Here is a 20,040-nt window from a genome sequence, read left to right on the forward strand (position 1 = left end):
GTGGCTTCTCTCAAGGGGCTGTCCAATCGAATTCCTTCAGAGGGAGCTATCCCGAGAAGATTGATGAGCGTTGCTAGGAAACAGGAGCGTCTCCCTCCCTGCTGACCCAGAGATTGTGCTGCACAAGCCTCCCCAGGGGCTCGCAATGTGCAGTTGAACCTCGTGTGGGGCAGAGCTGCGTACTGGCCTCCCGGGTTGACTCGCTCACACTGCTCCCTCTTTCGCTGTCTCCTCCAAGTGTGGCCAGCCCTTTACACAGGGACCGCAGGAGAGTTCTCACTAGGAATGCCTGTGGGTTCCTGCCCACCCGCGTGCCATCAGCCCTAGCAGAGCTTCAAAGTTGGAGCCACCTCCCTCTCTACCTCCCCACGCCCCTTCACGCCACTGCTCCGAAATTCGCCGACCTTTGCATGCATTGCCTAAGGGCTGCAAACCTTGAAGCGGAGAAGCCAGCAACCCAACCAGGCTTTCCGTATTGTAACCCTCGGGTCTAGGTACAGAAGCTCACTGAAGACTCTGCAGATACACCCCTATAAACGGAGGGGAGAAGGGGGGAGGGAAAAGAGAAAAAGAACGAGGAGAGGATGTTAGAAGGTCCGTGCCTCTCTGCCTGAGTCCCAATTAGACGCGACTGTTACAGCCTGGCCAAGGTGAAGGAAAGTTGCTTCCGAGCCTAGGAAGTGGGTTTGGCTGCAAAGAGGCGGGGGGCGACTGGGCTCTGAAGCTCCCCTCCCTTCTGCCGAAGACCACTGGGTCCCCTTCTTGCCAACCTCCTCCCTCTCTTCTCCTCCTCCCTTTTCCCACTCCTCCTTGACTCGGAGGCCTGGATGCTGGGCCACCGGGCAGTGGTCCAGCGCGCAGCCGGGCGGGGGCGGGGGCAGGGGGCACTGTGACAGGAAGCTTCGCGCACAAGTTGGCCATTTCAGGGGCAAAATAAGTTCTCTCTTGGATTTAGAAAGGACAAAGGCAGAAAGCTCCCTCTTTTGTGTCGGATGAAGAGGACCAACCATGAGCCGGAGCTTGGGTGCAGGCTCACCGCCTCTACCACCGCGGTCAGCTCCAGTTCCTGCCAGGAGTGGACGGTGCGAGGTAAGAAGCCCAGAGGGGGACGTGTCCCTCTGGAGGGCGCCCAGCGAGGGCGCAGGAGCTCGGGTACCGCGTGGGGCAGGCAAAGCGGGGAAAGTTGAGGCAGATCATAGACCAGTCTCTACATATCTGCCGGGGGTGGAAAACGTGGGTCACAGGAGCAATGTGGGTGTGAGTGAGAGTGAGTTTGTGTGTGCGCGCGCTACTGTCCCTCCAGGAAGAGGCCAATTTCAGAGCACAGATCTACTATCAGGGAGCAGTGAGAGGTACAGGGACTAATTAGAGAGATAGGTCTCAATTGGCAACCGCCTCCATCCAGCTCTGCTCTGGGCTCAAGATTCCTTTGCTTGGGGGTTTATAAGGCTTTGTGCACAGGAACCACCGTGTGGAGAGCGGCTGACACGCTGGTAGTTCCATGTGGGTGTGGAGGTTGCCAGGCGAGGTGGGTAGCGGTCAGTAGGACCCCGGCGCTGCCAGGATAAGCTCCGCAGACAGGGGTTCACCCACACGTAAGCATGCTTGGAAATCACCCCTAACTCGCTGCCCTTTGCTCTTTTTTACTTGAGGGGGAAAAAAAACGAGCCAGACTCAAAGCCTATCTCCCCATTGATCCTGTTCCATTTTCTTATCTGACAGTGAGATAACTCGGAGAGGGCGGGAGATCCGCGGTCCAAAAATAGACTAGGTGATATATCCAATACGCTGTTTTCTTAGGATTTTCACTTAGATCTCCTTCTAGTTCCTCAAAGAGGTAACCAACATGCAAGTATCTCTTAAAGATGAGATGGTTTGAAGAGGTGAACACCTTCTTTCAAAATATCTTAGAGTACTGCAAATTCTGAAGACAAATAAAACTCCACCTTTCACAAGATGTGTAGTCACGGATTCAACTAATTTACTTGTATAATAGTTCTACTCTTGTTCAAATAGTAATAGATATGTTTATAGATACCCTGAATTTATGCATACCCAATGTAATCACACATTGTCACATTACAAGCTAAGATTTTTTGTGAGTTGAGATTAGTGTGTTAAGCTCCTCAACCAGTTGGTTACTTCGAGTTTCTTTGCTTGAATTTCTTTGTGCTCCTGGCCTCCAAAACTGCTCATTTGACTACTTTGTTTAGGAGTGGGGGTGGGAAATACCATCCCTTTGGACATATTCATTTACCGGTCTCAGTTTCTAAATTGGCTTTGATTTATCTACTCACAGTTTGAGGTTGTTACTTGAATGCTATTGTTTGTATAGGTGTATTGGATATTGGCACTACCCAAAACATCCAGATTTCCATTACACTAGATGCCTGTGGATAACAATTCCTACCGAAGATATTGGAAAAACTGATTAGGATTCTGTACTATTACTTGCCTTTATTTTCTAAAAACAACCCAATATAATTTCACAGTCTGAAAGTTACCATGCAGCAGACCTTAAGAAGGTGGCGTTGTCCACATTGTTATACCAATGTCTTCCGTTTATGAAGATTCCTCACACCTGTAGGTTTGAGCTGTCCACACCTTTAGGTTCTCATTGCCCATCAGGAGTACACAGATATTTTGAATAGGCTGCCCTGGGCTCTCTTGTTTTATATGCTAAGTGATACTTGGAGTGCTTATGATGCAAAATGACCCAAGAAGAAAATTTGAGATGTATTCTAGCACACATAAAACAAAGAAAATTGTATCTACATTCATAGGGCCTAAAAAAATATGACAAGAAAACTTTGAGTTGTTAAGTCCAACCTCACTCACCCCCCAAAATGGTGTGAACATCTACCTCTGTAAGCTATATCCTTACCAATAAAACGTGAAACTTAATTCATAAAAAAAAAACTTTGTCAGTGCACAAAGGAAAGATCTGCTTCTCTATTTAAAGCGCATAGTATTTTTCAGTTATATGCCATCAATAGATTAAGAAAATGTGTGGATAGGCTTCAGATTTTAGAAATAATAAATAAACTATGTGACTCACTCATTTGTGTATGATGGCTATATTTTAAAAGTGATAGTATATATATAGGAAAAAAGTATAAATCTTGTTACTTATTTCAAGATTGCCTAGCATCAACAACACTTCTCTGATTTCGTGTCATTGCAATTAAAATTGGTAAGCTGAACACATGCAAAAATAGCCCCAAACTAGTGTTCTTTTTATCTATGTTATAAGTAAGATCTACGTTGAATGAAAGATCCAGGGCATCGAAAGGTCTCCTGTTTCACTTCTCCACTTCATGACAGGTGATCAATCAGAAACACACAGTTAGTCTAAGATTCTCCAGTGCTGTAAGATTCACAGCAATAATACCTTACAACTTCCCTGGGAATAGTCTCCTCTTCTTTCAGCTCTAAATTTATTTCAAGTTAAGTGATCCCTTCTTTGTGTGCATTCTTGTAATCATAAGTCCCAAAGTGAGCTATGATCTCCTGAGGCTTCTAGCTAATAGCTATCAAGGTGTAGCCTATTGGTTTAGGCATGGAATATTTCAACTTGTTGTCTGTGCTCAACATCATCCTAAGAAGACATTCCAGTAAAAACAAATTTAAAAAAGAAAAGAAAAATTACTTAATTTCTTTGGATAAAAGGGGTGAGCAAATTACATTTCCACAGGGTGGGATATGGCCAGAGCTGTAGGGTTAAGACTTGTCTTCTCCAGAGCCAGTTCCTAAAAGGGGGCTGATATTTACACACAGTTGTCTCTCTTTTCTGTTTTATGCTGAGTTGATTGTTCATTCCCACTTCTTTTGAGATTCTGCTAAATGTATCCAATTCTACATTAGATGCATTTGTTGAAATTGCTCTCAAGAAGCAGTGTAAAATGATAGAAGATTATTTACTGAGACTAAGAACACAAAATGAGTACAGTCATAGTAACCGAGACCACACAAACCATTAGGGCATCTTCCTCCTGCCGCCTCTAACATAGGCTAGGTCCCTACAGCATTACTATATTTTGGAGTGCTTTAGTCCAGTGTGATTTTAAATGGCTCATAATTTCTTCCAGATTTTTTTGAAACACTGTTTCATATTGTTCTGTTAAGAATTTTGTGATATTTGGCCTAATTCTTCAATGATTTTGATTTACCTTATTGCTAACTCCTTATCATTTACTCCTCTGGACTACTCCATCCTCTTGTATAATTTAAGGTCATAATCCAACTTTTATACAGAACTTTGTAAAATATATGGTTACATAAGAGAACACACGGTGCCAATTCTATATTCACATCTTTGCTCAATAATATGTATGTATTGGGCCATTTACAGGCATGTGTGTGGCTGTATGTCCTAACAATTTATCTGATTAGCGTAAGAGAAGGGAAATTATCTTTCCTGACACTCGTGACCTGTGTGAATATGCAGATGATCTCTTCTAAGTAATGTTCCGAGTGGTTGCACAGTTATGAGATATTTTCATTGCAAATTTGTTGTCAACAGAGCCCTGTCACCACCCACAACACTACAAGGGAGTTTTGTGACATGCTGGTCAGATGTTCCAATGAGCCCAAGAAGCTGTTGTCATGTAAATTCCACTATTGAAATGAAAGTGATTTCCATAATTAATAGGATGTGCTAAGAATGTCGTAGTGTATGTAAGTTAGCTGAGTGTGAACACCACAGAGTAATTCTGTTAGAATTCAGTGGCCCCTTCATTTGATACAAACTGAAAGGCCAGAATTAAGAACACATTATTCCGTGTTCTGTATCATGAAGAGTAAGCTCACATCATGCATATACCAACATAAAATATATTTAGGCTTATATGGAGGAACCATATGTGAAGGTTACTTTAAAAATAAAAAGCCTGAAATAACCACAAGGGGAAAAAAACAGGATTTTATTTTGTTCACTTAAAATCTGGTTCCAAGCTTGTGTAGGCTTCTTTAAGATTCTCCAGCAAATATCTTGGTAGCTTCACCCTCCCACTCAATTGTCTCTCCCAGTCCCTGGCATTGAAATGCAAGCTTTGCTAGACAGTAGAGGAGCAAACGACTAGGAAGTACCTTCCAAGGTACACTTGGCAAATCCAGGCAGTGACTGCTTCCGAGTGAGGTGAATCAGCAGCCAAAAGCACTTTAGACTGTACACAGAAACATCCGTGCAGTCCAAGGAAACGATAGGGAAAAGGACCATTACAAAACGAACTCTATTTTTAAGGGAACTGAGTTGGATTGCATGGAGCAAACAATTTTTAAGTCAGTACTGTCCCTTCCGACGTCCTAAAGTGTTTTCATAGTGCCATTCATCACACAGTGGTGAGTACCCTCAAAATGATTTTCCTTAGAAACAAAGGGAAAATCAATTTCCTTGGTACAGGAAAAGTAGGCCATTAATATATTTGTGATTTCACCCTGGACCAGAAAGGCATTCTAAGAAGTGACACTCCACATAGACTCAATTTTCTTATCAGATCATCAGTCCTGTTGTAGAACTGGGAAATTACACTCTGTACTTTAAGTACACAAATACACTAAGAAAATGTTCAGCTACAATCTATACAAAGTCTACACCAAGATAGCATGTTTCAAAACAAAGCCACATATGTAGATGGTAGCTCCTCAGAAATCATGAGCAGTTTGCATGTTTAGTTCCTTGCCAAAATGTGCTTTTTATTATCATTGCTTTTTTTTTTTTTTTTTACAAATGGAGAGTTGCTTGCACAAGCATAGATATTCACCAAACATAGAGGAATTTTGAGAATCTAGACACACAGCTTTCAAAAGCTTACAACCAGTACATACAGCACAGAAATAAGATAACACTTTCTAGACCAGCGATGAGTTTTATAGCACGTGGAGTATTTTTGAAGAAATTCACTTAAGAGAAAGAATACAACCAGAAAAGTCATCTATTAGCAAAGTGACTGATAAAAAGGTATCTATTCGCACTTGTTAAGAACAAAATAAGATTTAGAGTATGTAATCAGGCCACAAAAGTACTAAAATATATACAAAAGCGTCACAAGCATAGGTAAAGTTGAAACTGCTCAAAAAATTAAATTTTCAATTTTCAATTAGAGAAGAATAAGGGGCTAAGAAGATGTTTGGTCCATAAAAGCACTTGCAACTCAAGCACAGGACCTGAGTTCCAGTCCTAGTGCTCACATGAAAAACAGACATGACAGCATCTACCTGTAACCCTAGAGCTGGGAAGGCAGAGTTGGGGATTCCCTCTACTTACTGGCCAGTCAGTATAGCCAAATGGGTAAGCTCTGTGTTCAGCAACAGACTGTTCCAAAAAATAAGGCTGAAAATTTTTAAGGAAGACATCAGACATCAATCTCTTACCTCCACATGTGTATGCATATGTGTACACATACACATACAAATAAAGTCATACCAGCACATGCATGTGCACACAAACTCACACAGACACAAGCACACAGAAAAAAACAAAAAGTAAAATTATCAAAATGTTCAACCAAATGGAAAATTGGCTTCCTTTACTTAACATATTAATTTGAATTCAAGACATGCATTCTCTCTCTCTCTCTCTCTCTCTCTCTCTCTCTCTCTCTCTCTCTCTCTCTCTCAGCACACACACACTAGAAACACTGTGCTAGATTCTGTAGGAAGACAAACCAATGACCTGTCTTAGTAATAGATCATTACTAACCAGTTGTCCTATGGTAAGAACTCCACTGTAACATAATAGGGATCATCTGGTTTATTGTTATAACAGTTTAGTGAGTCAAGAAGATACTGTGAGCATCTTTTAACAGAAGAAATGGTGGTTCAGTAGATACAACCTCTTGGCCAAGTGCGAGTACTAAACAAGAATCAAAACTTATTTCGAACTCCAGGATAAACTTTGTCAACTACATTGTAAAACACATTCCCACACAGTTTGTTTCCTTGCCACGCTTCCTTTTATTCAACAAATCATTTTTGAGATTCAAATGAAAGGGCATGCTTCCAAAGGAAGAAAAACAAAGAGCAATTAATGGGACCCGGAAAAGGTCCTACAGGCCAAGACATCATCTATCCCTAACCAAAACCCTTCCTAAAAACAAGGAAATATGGTGGAAGAAATAAACTGAAACATTATTTATAATTAAATATGTCTAAGGAAAATCAGAGAATTGCAACTATCTAGGAAGATGATAGATTTGTTAACAAGCTGAGAAATAAATACCAGCTCTGAAAATGTGAAAGAAATAAGTTTCCTGGAGCCTGACTTCAATGAACATCACAGTCTGCAAAAATAAACACAGTGACAAGAATACAGTCCCTGAAAGAACCAAGAGGTAAACAGCCTTTCTGCCCATTAAGACTAAAATGTTCCTGTATCTCATCTCTTATAAGCTAATTATTTCCCACCAAGTAAACAAGCTGGGAAAGGTGTTCTGTAGACTAGTAAAACTTTAAGTTAATATTTCCAGCTGGAATAGTAACAGTTCATCTTTAAGTAAGTCTCAGTGTTTTTATGCACTGGGGTGTTTATCTGTAATATACCCAGCAGCCTACAGCTGGAAGGGCACAGATTCCCATTTTATAATACACTAAGAATAAGAGAAATAAAGTGGCCTGCTCACTGTAGGAATGCCCTATAAAAGATCCCACCTCAGATTTTTTGATCTGGTGCTTCCTCACAAACAAGAAACCAGTTGTCTTAATTGCATAGATATATACCCGTTGTCACAGCACTGAAGACCTGAAACACGAGGCTTCACTCAAAGACACTTCTCAGATTGCTATTTGCACTAAGATATTTGTGTGAACTTAAGGAAAGAAAGAAAGAAAGAAAGAAAGAGAAAAAGAAAGAAAGAAAGAAAGAGAAAAAGAAAGAAGGGAGGGAGGGAAGGAAAAAAGGAGGAAGAAAAAGAGAAGGAAGGAAGATATCCTAGATATCTTAGATATTCCATGTCTGTCCCTCCATCTGGTGGAAGCTGTTTCCTTCGATTATTAATAATACATAACAGATAGATTATTAGTAATATTTTGTATTTTACTTAGCAGTTTCAATACACCATGTGTTAGTGAACACAACATAATGGAAACTGATTTCAAAAATATGTCAAAATACATGCCAATTTGAGAGATGGCAGTATAAGGTCAGAAACAGTTGGAATTTGTATCTGCCTCAAGGAGAAAATGAGATCTGAAGAATATAATTAACTGTTTCTATTTTGAAACATCTCATTTTTTTCTGAAAAAGCCAAGACCCTCTATTTGCTGATTCCTTAATCCCAGTGATTTCTGCCAAGCTCGGGGATAGTGATAGCCATCCCATACCTCACTTCAGAACTAGTGATAAGCCATAGTGTGAGACTTAAGAGACGTTTGTGTAATGACCAATGCCTGCCCTTTGGAAAAATATTTAAAGCTCTACTTTCTCAAACTGTGTCTTCTGACATCTGCCTTGGTTCACAAAGCTCTCAAAATCTTAAGCTAAAGTATCTCATTTAAAAAGTACAAAAACAAACATCTTTAAATCCTTCTAGTGTACATAGTCTCAAAAAAACTGAATCATTGGGTCATTTTTTTCAAAAAACTACCTTCACACAGTTTAGTAGGGAATCTTTCAGGAATTTGGAGTTTTACCTCCATCACTGTTCTGTAGAAGATAAGGCATCCTGTGGATCTGGCTTCATAAATGCCCAGAATTTTCTAACTTGGGATGAGGTAAACCATCACTTGAAGAAATGAAGCTTTTCCAAGGAAAAGATTAAGTGCTATCCAGCACTCATCCTCCCCATGTTTTTTCTAAGATTTTAAGCTATGGCCTTGCTGTGTGACGAGGAACAGAAAAAACTGGTGGCGCCTCCGATGGAAGAAGTGGGAATGTTTCAGGAAAAAGAGAGAGAATGTCAGCTCCAGTCTCTGTCCTGTTCCTCAAGGCAATCACCTGCTACCTCTTCTGCAAACAGCACTTAGCAAAGTGCCCACAAAAACCAACATCAGAATCACTTTAAAATGAAGACAACTGGCTAGATACAGCCCAGCCTAGGGGAAACAAATACAGTTGAAACTTGGATTAAAGAATCTACATATTGACTATAATTCAGATTATTTGTAAGAAAAATTCAAGTTTGAGAAACATTCCTCAATTAGTCTGCTCAAGATACTATAATAAAATACTATAGTGGCAAACAAATCCGAACACTAAGGTCTCCAAGGTGAAGTTACCAGCAGATTTGTTATACACCTTCTTCTCAATATGATGCTATTTTGCTGTGTCCACACATGAGAGGGAGAAACAGAAACTCTGTTGCCTGTACTTACTAGGATGCTAGCCCTGCCATAAGAACCCTGGCATAATACAGACCTCATTCAAATACATCTCCCCAAGGACCTCATCTGCAGACACTATCATGAAGGTTAACTATTTAGCATGTGAATTCTGGAGGTACTCAAATATTCAGTACATATCGATTTAGCATGGAATGATGGTCTACAAAGAACATTATGTGAACTGCTTGTACCAAATTATTTACCACATCATTCTAGTATAATTGGATTAACCAGTTGTCTAAATTCCATAAGCCAATTTTTTATTAATTAAGCTCAACTAACAGAGCAGTTTCTATGAGTTATATGAGCAGGCTGACTCTCTAGAAATTGCATATTTTCACTGCAAAGTAATTTATTCTGTCACCTGGAGTAAATGTCTATAAAACACATAAATATTTGCAAGGCATCATCTTTTCTATAGGCTTCACATTAGAAAACCCCTTCCTTTCTTTACTCTGCATTTTTATATATAACTATGATATTGAGTTATTAGAAACAAAAATTACTGACATTTTAAATAATGCATTAGTGAAAACATTTCTTTTTTGAAGATCAGAAATCTGATTTGTGTCTATCCTCTTCATACTGACGCTGTCTTTATGGCCATATTTTTGTAATCTAAAGGACGTGGGAAAGCATTGTTTTGTCCCAATTCTCCACCCCCTCCAGATTTGCAGGGCAGCAGCGGCAGAGAGAACCTCATTTGGCAACTTACAGTCTCTGCTCGGCTTCTACTGCATTCAAGTGAATGGTTGCTTAGCTGAGGTTGGCAGACCTCACTGAAACAGTTTCCTAAGCAGTGCCCAGAACCACATGGGAAAATGCTGAGGAGAGAATGATGGATGGGCAGCAGAGGGTGCAGGGCCTCAGGCTGGGCTACCAGGTTTTGTTCCTGGAGTCTTCACAACGTTGCCTTCACTCAATTTCATAAAGAGAGCAACAGTAAAACCTAGACCCCCATACTTTCAAACATTCTTAATGTGCAAGAATCTCTGACATCACAGTGTTCACTGTTGAATGAAAGTCACACTGTGGCTCCGGCAGAGGCTGCTTTCATTGGTTGCAGGGCCACCCAGTGAAGGTACCTCTACAGGAGGCTCCCTAGACATCGTCAGGCTTTATATATCCAAAGCCAAAAGCCATCACCATCCCAAACCATTTCTGTCCCTCACAGTTACAGATTCCAGGTCTCAAAGAAGTAGTTTAAAATCTGGGAGTTGCCAACATCATTCACTTCTGTGTGGCTCTCTGTTGGTTACTTCTTCATGACTGTGTGCATCTTCATTTGTACCTCTGCCCAAACCTAGCACAGTTAACATCCTTCTCCTGCCAGCCTTCTTCAGCATTTTAGCTTCTCCAGTTCTCTCCTCTTTCCTTTACTTACTTATCAGATTTTTAGTTACCATCCAGAGATAACTGTACGCATGAGATACTGAGATTCAGATACTAAACATGATGTGGTATTAAAATAAAATAACCAAAAAGATTTGTGCATGGTGATACTGGCCTGTAATCCTAGCTATAATCAGGAAGGTGAGAAGGAAGAAATGAAAGTTCAGCATCAGTGGGACTACAAAGTCAATTTAAGGCCAGCTAAACAACTAAGCAAAACCTTGTCTCAAAATATAAAGGAAGAAATGTGCTAATGGTGGAGCTTAGTGTCTCTGCTAGGGCTTCTGTTGCTGTGCAGAGATGCCCTGACCACAGCAACTCATATAAAGGAAAAACATTTCATTGGGAATTAGAGTTTCAGAGGTTTAGTCTATCATCAACCCTCCAGGAAGCATGGCGGCATGCACACAGACATGGTGCTGGAGAAGCAGCTGAGAATTCTACATCTGGATCTGCAGGCAGTGGGAAGAGAGAGTGACACTGGGCCTGACTTGAGCTTCTGAAACCTCAAAGCCCACCCCCAGTGACACATTTCCTCCAATGAGGTCACACCTCCTAAGAGTGCCACTCCCTTTGAGCCTTTGGGGGCCATTTTCATTCAAAATACCACACTTAATGATACACAATCCACAGAGGCAACCTCCCAAGGGATGATCCTGGTAAATAGCTGACTTTTCAGTTCCAGTCCTAGGTTTTCAAAGAAGTAAATGGAAAGTCATCACTTAAAAATAACTTCCTGCTGTCTTCCTCAATCCCAACATCTGTTTTCTGTTTTCACTCAAGATAGGCCTTCTACATTGGTGTAGTCACAACTTCATTTTGGATGTATTTTCTTCCTCCTTTCAACAAACCTATATTTAAATCTAATTTCACAGTCATCAAAGTCTATGATATTTTCATCTGTCTTATCAAAGTTTTATCCAAAACATCCTTGCAGTCTTACTTACACAGGCCTGACTAGTAAATCACATTTTGGCAAGCATAGAATACAGGTAGAATAATAAACTAAGTTTATTTTCATTTCTTCTTATTTAAAATTTATTCTGTAAAATATGCCTGTGTAATAAAATAATGAGAAACCTTAACTCCTAAACAATCTTCATTTAAAAATTTACTATGCCTAGACCAATATAATGATTGAAACTTTGAACACTACAGGTAAATATTTTCTCCATGACAGCAGGAGACTATTTTGGATTAACATCTGGAAAAGAAAGTTAGCATGCTCCAGGGGTTATCATCCATGCTTCTTTGCTGCTGTTGCTGACTCCAGTCCTGACATCTGCAAAGTTAGTGATGGAAGGTAGCATGGGTAGGAGGGTATGAGGACAAAGTTCTTACCTGGCAGTTGTAACACATTCTGTGACCATATATTTTTAAGTTTAAGTCCTGGGGCAGGGGGAGGGAGGGAGGGAGCACATATGCTGATTTGAATTCCTTGCCATTGCTAAGGCTTCAGCACCTAAGTCTCCCTGCACAGTTTTCTTTTGTCAAACCACATCTCCTCAGCTCTTGGTCCTTCAGTGGTCCACATTCTATGGTTCTCATTCTTGGTGCCCCATTGTCCATCCAGGCACTCCTCCTGCGCTACGTACCTTTCACCTATGCCTGATGTTCAATCCACGGGAAATACTCACATACTGTTTGGGGAAAAGTCTTAAGCTTGGGGACCTCAGCAACCTGTCAGTATGTCTTCCTTCCCGACCCTGCTGAAGCAGCTGGAGCAGCTGGAGCAGCTGGTGCAGCTGATGCTTCTTGTCCCTCCATACTTCCCACAGTGGAGAGACGGCATTAGCAATTGTTACAACTCCTGTGTGCTTTGACCCCCAGAAGCATTTCCCAATGCTGCCTTCTTTAGGACACAATGAGATATATTACACCTACTTTCTTGGATATTTACTACTTACTACTTGGCCATGCAGACCAGGGTGGGTACTAGTTTTGCAGCAAATGCTTGCTGACCATATGTGTTTAGTATCACACTTTAGAGTGAAAAGATTTTAAGCTTTTTATAAAAATATATCATTATAATTTTTATTAACACACGTTTATTATACAAATTAGAGGGTTCAGTGTGATAGTTTCACACAGCCATACATACATTATGCATCAATGGTATCCATCCATTCTTCTTCTTTCCAGGGCTCACCACCCACTACCCTACCCTAAAAGTTCTTTTTAATTTCTTTTTTTTTTTTTTTTTTTTTTTTTGGTTTTTCGAGACAGGGTTTCTCTGTGTAGCTTTGCGCCTTTCCTGGAACTCACTTGGTAGTCCAGGCTGGCCTCGAACTCACAGAGATCCGCCTGGCTCTGCCTCCCGAGTGCTGGGATTAAAGGCGTGCGCCACCACCGCCCGGCACTTTTTAATTTCTTTAAGAAAGTAAGAAATGAGGACTAGAGAGATGACTCTGTGGTTGAACACTTATTGCTCTTACAAAGGACCAGAGTTTGTTTCCCAGCACCCATATAGTGGTTTACAAACATCTATAACTCCAGGTCCTGGGGGATCTGATGTCCTCTTCTGACCTCTAAGGGACTAGGCACACATATACATAAAAACAAGAAAAACACTCATCCACATAAAATAAATAAACCTTAAAATTTTTAATGTAAAACTATAACTGTTTATAACTTTTAAAGAGGTTTTATATAGAGATTGCTCTATCAAGGTTTATACAAATCAGAGACTAGAAACTTAAGATGAATTTATCTTCCTGATCAGAAGATATCTCATAACCTTTTTATAAGTAAATCTATAATAATAAATGGAACACACAGCAATATTTTATAAATTTTTCATGAATGGATAAATTCTGTTTTAATTTTTAAATTTAATCAGTAGGCACATTCCATGCTAAATTATTAATGTAATTTCTGCCCTTCATACATTGTACTTTAAAAATAAGAATTGTTACATTTTTAATTTCAATCCACAAATTATACTATTTTCCTGAAGGCATTTTGCATCTCAAACAAAATAACATCATATAAATATTTTAAAATGTCATGAAAAAGTGACATCAATCCAATGAAATAAATCTTTAAGTATCTGCTACTTTCCAGGCATTAGGTGATGTATTGAGGTCAGAGAGAAGAGCACATCACTGTGCATGTCCAAGTAACATAAAACCTCACAGGAGAGTAGCAACATATGCAAATGTAACTACAGTAATAGGAAAGTTTAGGATCTACGCTATGATGGCAAGAGGGTCATGCTATTTCTTTTTAACATAACTGTGGAAGTCATCATGCAAAGTTTGTTTGTATATCCTAGACCCTGAAAATTTGTTCAGATCTCAAGAAGGGGAGACCATCATTGTGAGCCTATGGAAAGGTGGTAAAAGCCTAGGATTTCCTTTTATGAGGTGACTTAGCTAAGGGTTAGGGCATGTGAAGAGACAGTGTAGAAAGTAAAATTCTCACAGAAAATGGAATAATGGGTAAGATTTCTCCTGTAGGCAGAGAGAAACCTCTAACAGCACTTGAGCAACGAAATCTGAAAGCACACTATGAAGATAAATATGCGGAAATAAAGGTTTGGGAGGCAGGGAGATGAGCTGGCAGGTTATGGCAATACTCCAGGTGAGAGGTAATGATGGTCCAAACTAGGGCAGTGGCAATGGGAATAGGAAACATGAAATGAATCTAATAGACATAAAGATGAATAGTGCCTCATAGGTAGGAATTAGCTGTTGGGTGAGAAACACCAGCCAAAACAATTAAGCTAATCATGTTCCTTTTCAACAACAGAGAAGAGCATGCTATATCAAGTCCCTTGTTTAATAAAGAAAAAGGGAGAAAATTTTTAAAAGGCCATTTTTCAGGAACTGTGTCAAAGAAATATGTGTGTAAGATGAGGGCCCATGGTAGCAGCACACAGGAATAATGCCAGCACTTCAACTCAGAGGTAGGATTGTGAATTAGAAGCCAGCCTGAGCTACTTAGGAGACCCTGTCTCACAAGGCAGAAGAAACATGACAATTTCAAGCCTCTGAAAACAAGACAGAGAAATAAAACCAGTATGTTCTGTAAAACCATAACCTGATAACACTTATCCATAGATGTTCACCATTGTCTTTCCCCAGGAAAGAGCCACTTACAGCCTTATGAGACTTGTCATCAACTGCCTGATTGTAGCAAAGAAAAAAAAAGTAAACAAAATAAACCCAACCTTCTAAAAATGCAAATATGGATGTCATTTCCCGCTTAAAACTTTCTAGAGGTTTTCCATTGTTCTTGAGATATTCACCACATTATTGACATGTCCGTCTTGATGTCTGGCCCTTTCCTCTCATCCTTCTTGTTGCACTCAAACCACTTGCCTCCCCACAGCCTTGTAACCGCCCAGTGTACGGACTCTCCGGTCCCTCCTTCAGACTCTGCTAAGTTCTCTACTCATTCTGACCACCTGTAGCAGGTTACTTCCTCCTGGCCCGCACGCTTCAGTCTCCCTGTACCCTTTTCTTCACAATCGACTATAAGTGTTGATCTCACCACTGTAGTAGGACAGCTTATTCACAGCTGCATCTCTACTACTCAGAAGAGCAGGTACCACATAGTAGAAGATCAATACGTATTTACTGAATAAACAGAGTAATGGTTAATTAAATCATTCTGGGGCTCATTTTACTCATCTTTAAAATTATGCTATTGAATTTTGATATTTCTTTTAGTCATGCAATTCCTATAAGTAAACTTTATCAATAAAAAAGATAGAATTCAGCATCCCAAATCTGAATCAGTAGCTGTTATACAGAAAAAAATGACTGTTAAATATAAATTTAATTTTTAATTGCTGTCTAACTATTCAGGTTACTAGTAATAGTCAGATGTTTCTTTAGTCTTTGACTTCCACCCTGCACACATTCTATTTGTTCACTTCACCTTAAACACTGAGGTGTGAATAATGAGACATAGAGAAAAGTAACCATAAAAACTAAGAAGTTGAGAAAACTTTCCAAAAGAATTTGTCTGGTTCTAGTCATATTTCCTCCTCCTTAGATTTTTTGTTTAAAGGACAACAGTACATTTCATATATTTTCACAGAAATGGATTCATAAATCACATTCACAACACTAATTCCTACCAATGCCAGCAGGTAGCACCCCTCAGTGCCAACTCTGCAACCTGAGTCTCTTCACATGCACATTTTATGCAGTGTTCTTAGGACTGTGAGAAGGATATCATAAACAATAACTTTTATCAGGTGCTTGGAGTGTGCACTTTTCTAGGCACTGTTCTTTTAACTAGTCAGACCCACTTAATCCTCACAATCTGCCCGCCCCCCAAGTGTAGATGTTATCATTGTTATGTCCATTTCACAGAAGCACAAACTAAAGAATAGCACAAGCTACACACGAGAGGCACAGCTCTGATAGAGACCTACCACGCGGAGCCAGAACTTGGGAACTTTACCTCCTCTGTGAAAGCCACACCTCCCCTGTGAAAGCCACACCTCCTCTGTGAAAGCCACACCTCCCCTGTGAAAGCCACACCTCCTCTGTGGAAGCATCTCAGCACTAAAATGTGAAATGGCAAAGGGATGGAATAACGATCTTATTCCTTGATTAAAAATGAATACCAACTAAAAACCTATTATTCTGAGCTTAAAGAATTAGTAGTTTAGTCAAAGTTTGACCAGTTTGCTGGTGTTATTGAGAACATATTTAACTGCCTATGTTTTTAATTTGATTTCAGAAGTCTAGTTTCAGTAGCTTAGGAGTTAGATGACCTAAAAGAACCAGTTTTAATGCCTTATTTCTTTACCGTTTTTTTTTTCTTTTGAGCTCCAATAATTGCCCACTGTATGAAAATAATGTTTGTTTGTTTGTTTGGTTGGTTGTTTTTAAACTGTGTTTGACTCCAGCAAACACCTTCTATATTTTCTGGGGAGAGGGGGGAAATGAAAGAATTTAAAGCAATTTTTAAAAATTTATTTCCATATTAGGTGAGGGGGAAAGTTTCTGATTTCTTTTTGTAAAAGAAAACCAACATTGATGTATGGATGAAGTCATTGGCTAGGAAAGGTATCTGTCCTGCTTGGGTCACTCACCCATCCATCTATCCCAACAGGTGTATCTACAGGTAGCTAAGCCTTGAATTGATTTACTAAGCTGAGTTTACAAGCCAAAAAGGAAGAGGTTCTGGAGAGGTAATTACAGGAATACAAATCAGGAGAGGCAACTTTGAAAGAATAGGAATTTCCTTTCTTGAAACTGACCTTGCGTCCCTAAGAGGAAAGCTGAACAGCTTAAAGCAACCTTTTCTCTCTGTTCAGAAGTGATCGTGAATTAATTGTGTAGTTTAGCTGAACTTTGCTTTTCCGTGTATCCTAGGAGAGGATCTCTCACGGACGGACTGAGAACTTCTGCTTGTTTGTAATGTACAGTCAGTATCTAGATAGTGCTTGACACAGCATGTGCTCAATGGAGAGCCTCGATTCCCAAAGCAAACAGAGGGGAAGGGAATTAAATATTCTTTTGGCAAAAGGAAGAGGAGAGGAAAATTTTAGAAACTTCATGGCAATAATTTGGTTTTAAACAGTCTCAAAGATCCTTATTGACATCAGAAGCCTGACAATAAAATCAAAACTTTCTCATCGATGAAAACATGCAAGGCTGTGGCACATACACCTTCATTGATCTGATTATTAAAGCATTAATATAAATTTTATCTATCTCTGAGCATTAATTGGGCTATGCAGTTACACCAAAGAGCAAATATGATCATTTGCTGATAAATTTCAACATTGCTACTTATTACTTTTTATAGCAAAAGTAAAAAGCATAGAATTCTGACTTAACTGAATACAGCATTGCCATGTGTGACCAAGCTACTTCAGTTAATATTGCGTACAATTTAATTAACATTGTTAATAATAGTTAATATTGGCCTTACCTTGCTAATTCTATAGTATGTTTCACTTTTCATGTGTTCTGTTTTTCTCCCATTCCATGGGGATAGACTGAGTGCATATGTCAAACTTGACACTATTCTAAACAGGATAGGATGATACAAGAACAGCAGCAATAAAATCCCTTCCATCATAAGCATTTATTTGTAATGTTAAAACCGTGCATAGCTGAGCGGTGGTGGCCCACACCTTTAATCCCAGCACTCAGGAGGCAGAGGCAGGCAGATCTCTGTGAGTTTGAGGCCAGCCTGGTCTATTGAGCGAGTTCCAGCACAGGCAAGGCAGTTACACTGAGAAACCCTGTCTTGGGAAAAACACTGCATACATTCTCAGTTAGAAAATAAATGTCGATGCCACCACAGTCCTTTATTTACTCTTGCAGGCAAAAATGAGAGATATCGACATAGGGATGGACTTTGGAATTCTCTGAGTCATGAATGGAGGAAGGCCTAAGAATTTCACACTACTAACAGAGGGTGACCAGAAAGGGGACACTGGGAATGGAGTCATTAATAGCTTATCACATGTGAAGTTCTTCTGATTAGCATCCTGTACTTCGCCACATCTATCTGTTCTTCCAGAAATGTTTACTCACATTTGTGTGTCAGACTTGTCGTCTGTGCTGGTAATATTAAATGTGACCTCAAGTTCATAGTCTGCTTGAAAATAGGAAATAAGATATGTGTAAAGCTCACTTGGTATTTATAAGCTCAGTGCTTTAAAATTCAGAAGATACCACGGACATCTAGACCCGGAACCAAGTTTTCCCTGTTCTGTCCTTGAGGCTAGAAAACAAAATGCATCATTATGAAAATAAAGTATTTTGAGATGACTTTAAAAAAATGTATTCAAATAGTACTGGAAAACATGGAAGGGATCTGTCAAGTTTTTCATGATTAAAAAAAAAAACCAGTTTGCCTATCAATTTTTTTTTAGAAAATTACAAGATATATTTTTTAAAATGGCATAAAAAACATGAAGCCAACTAATAAGTCAAATGAAGCTAGAAATCATCATCAGCTAGTAACTGATGTACTGTCTATTACAATTCTTCCATAAAGTGTAATAGGTTAATGAGCCAGCCGAAAGAACTATATCTAATATAACAATAGATGTGGGGAAATTTTTATTTGTTAATTATCAATAACCTTTAACTGGTAATTTCAAATTTAATGGTAGGCCAATTATTTTCTAGTAGCAGACCATTTTATGAACAAGATAATTTGGGGATAGAAATATAAATAAGGAAATATAGAGGACCTGAGACCAAGGCCTTATATAATTTTTAAAAGATGATATAGATAACTAATGTTTCAATCTTAATATACTATGTGTCCCACAATTTTACTCAGATCAAATATATATGTATATGTGATAGGATATGGCACTTGGCAGGTACTCATCAAACATTCATGAATAGTCATCAGTGAGGGAACTGGCAAACCTAAATAGCATGGTATCATGAAAACAAAGAAAAGAACATTTCCAGAAAAAGACAGTAATAAACTTTACTGGGATTGATGGAAAAACAAATTAGGTAAGAAATTGGATGGGATCAAAGCAATGTCTTTAATATCTTCATTCCAAAACTTGATGGGATCAAGGTGTTCATCATCATGAAAGTCACTAGAAGCTACATAGAGTAGGGTCATAGAAAAACTGGAAAGCTAAGGAGGAAGTCAGATTTGAAGAAGCAGGGACAACTGTTTCTCCTTTGAGTAGTTTTTTAAAGCTTGTCAACTAAATGGAACATCTACAGGGAAATACAGATCAAATGAAAGTCCATAAATCTCTCTTAAATTTGACTGAATTATATGTAGTATGGTTCCCTGAAGATAAGATTGAACAAGTAGTAGTGGGACCACATGAAAAGTTAAGGTAAGATCAAAAGATTTTTTCTAAGAAGTTGTTTGTAGTGTCTTAACTTTAGAATAATGGTAAGCGATATAACACTTGGACTATGTAAAGCTTTTTACCTAGAGGGGAAGATAGTGATTCATCAAATATCTCAAAGAATGTGCAGTTACAACTATAATACATGTCAAAAAAGGAGACGTGCAATACTAGGAGAGTTTAATGCCACAGAAAATGGGCTCCCATGAAAAAATAAGAGCTAGAGACTTGGGAGGTGTCTTACTCAGTAAACTGCTTGCTTGGCAACCATGAGTGTCTGTGCTCAAGTCCCCAGAACTCACATAAAAAGCTGGACACAGAAGCATACGTGTGTAATCCCAGAGCTTTGAAGGAAAGGCAAATCCCTGAAGCTCTTGGATGGTTAGTCTAGCTGAATCAGTGGGCTCCTCCTGCTTCAGAGAGACACCATGCCTCATTATAAAGTGGAAAGCAAATGAGAAAGGCATGCATTGTTGACCTCTGGCCTCTGCACGAATACATGAACATGCATGTGTATTACACAC

At 39.4% G+C, this 20,040-nt stretch overlaps 1 protein-coding gene across 2 annotated transcripts in view; it reads left to right on the top strand.

Moving 5' to 3' along the window:
• The first annotated feature begins 934 nt into the window (after window positions 1–934).
• Grm3 (glutamate metabotropic receptor 3) overlaps window positions 935–20,040 on the top strand; it is a 216,541-nt gene continuing 197,435 nt past the window's right edge. Inside the window, exon 1 of one of the 2 annotated variants that reach the window (XM_052722253.1) lies at window positions 935–1,089. The gene's annotated coding sequence lies outside the window, so the exon portion shown is untranslated. The remainder of the gene's footprint in view (window positions 1,090–20,040) is intronic. The other variant, XM_052722252.1, reaches the window with a different exon arrangement.

This window comes from Peromyscus californicus, unplaced genomic scaffold (genome assembly GCF_007827085.1).
Source record: "Peromyscus californicus insignis strain IS unplaced genomic scaffold, ASM782708v3 Scaffold_6__1_contigs__length_162567912, whole genome shotgun sequence".
NCBI lineage: Eukaryota > Metazoa > Chordata > Mammalia > Rodentia > Cricetidae > Peromyscus > Peromyscus californicus.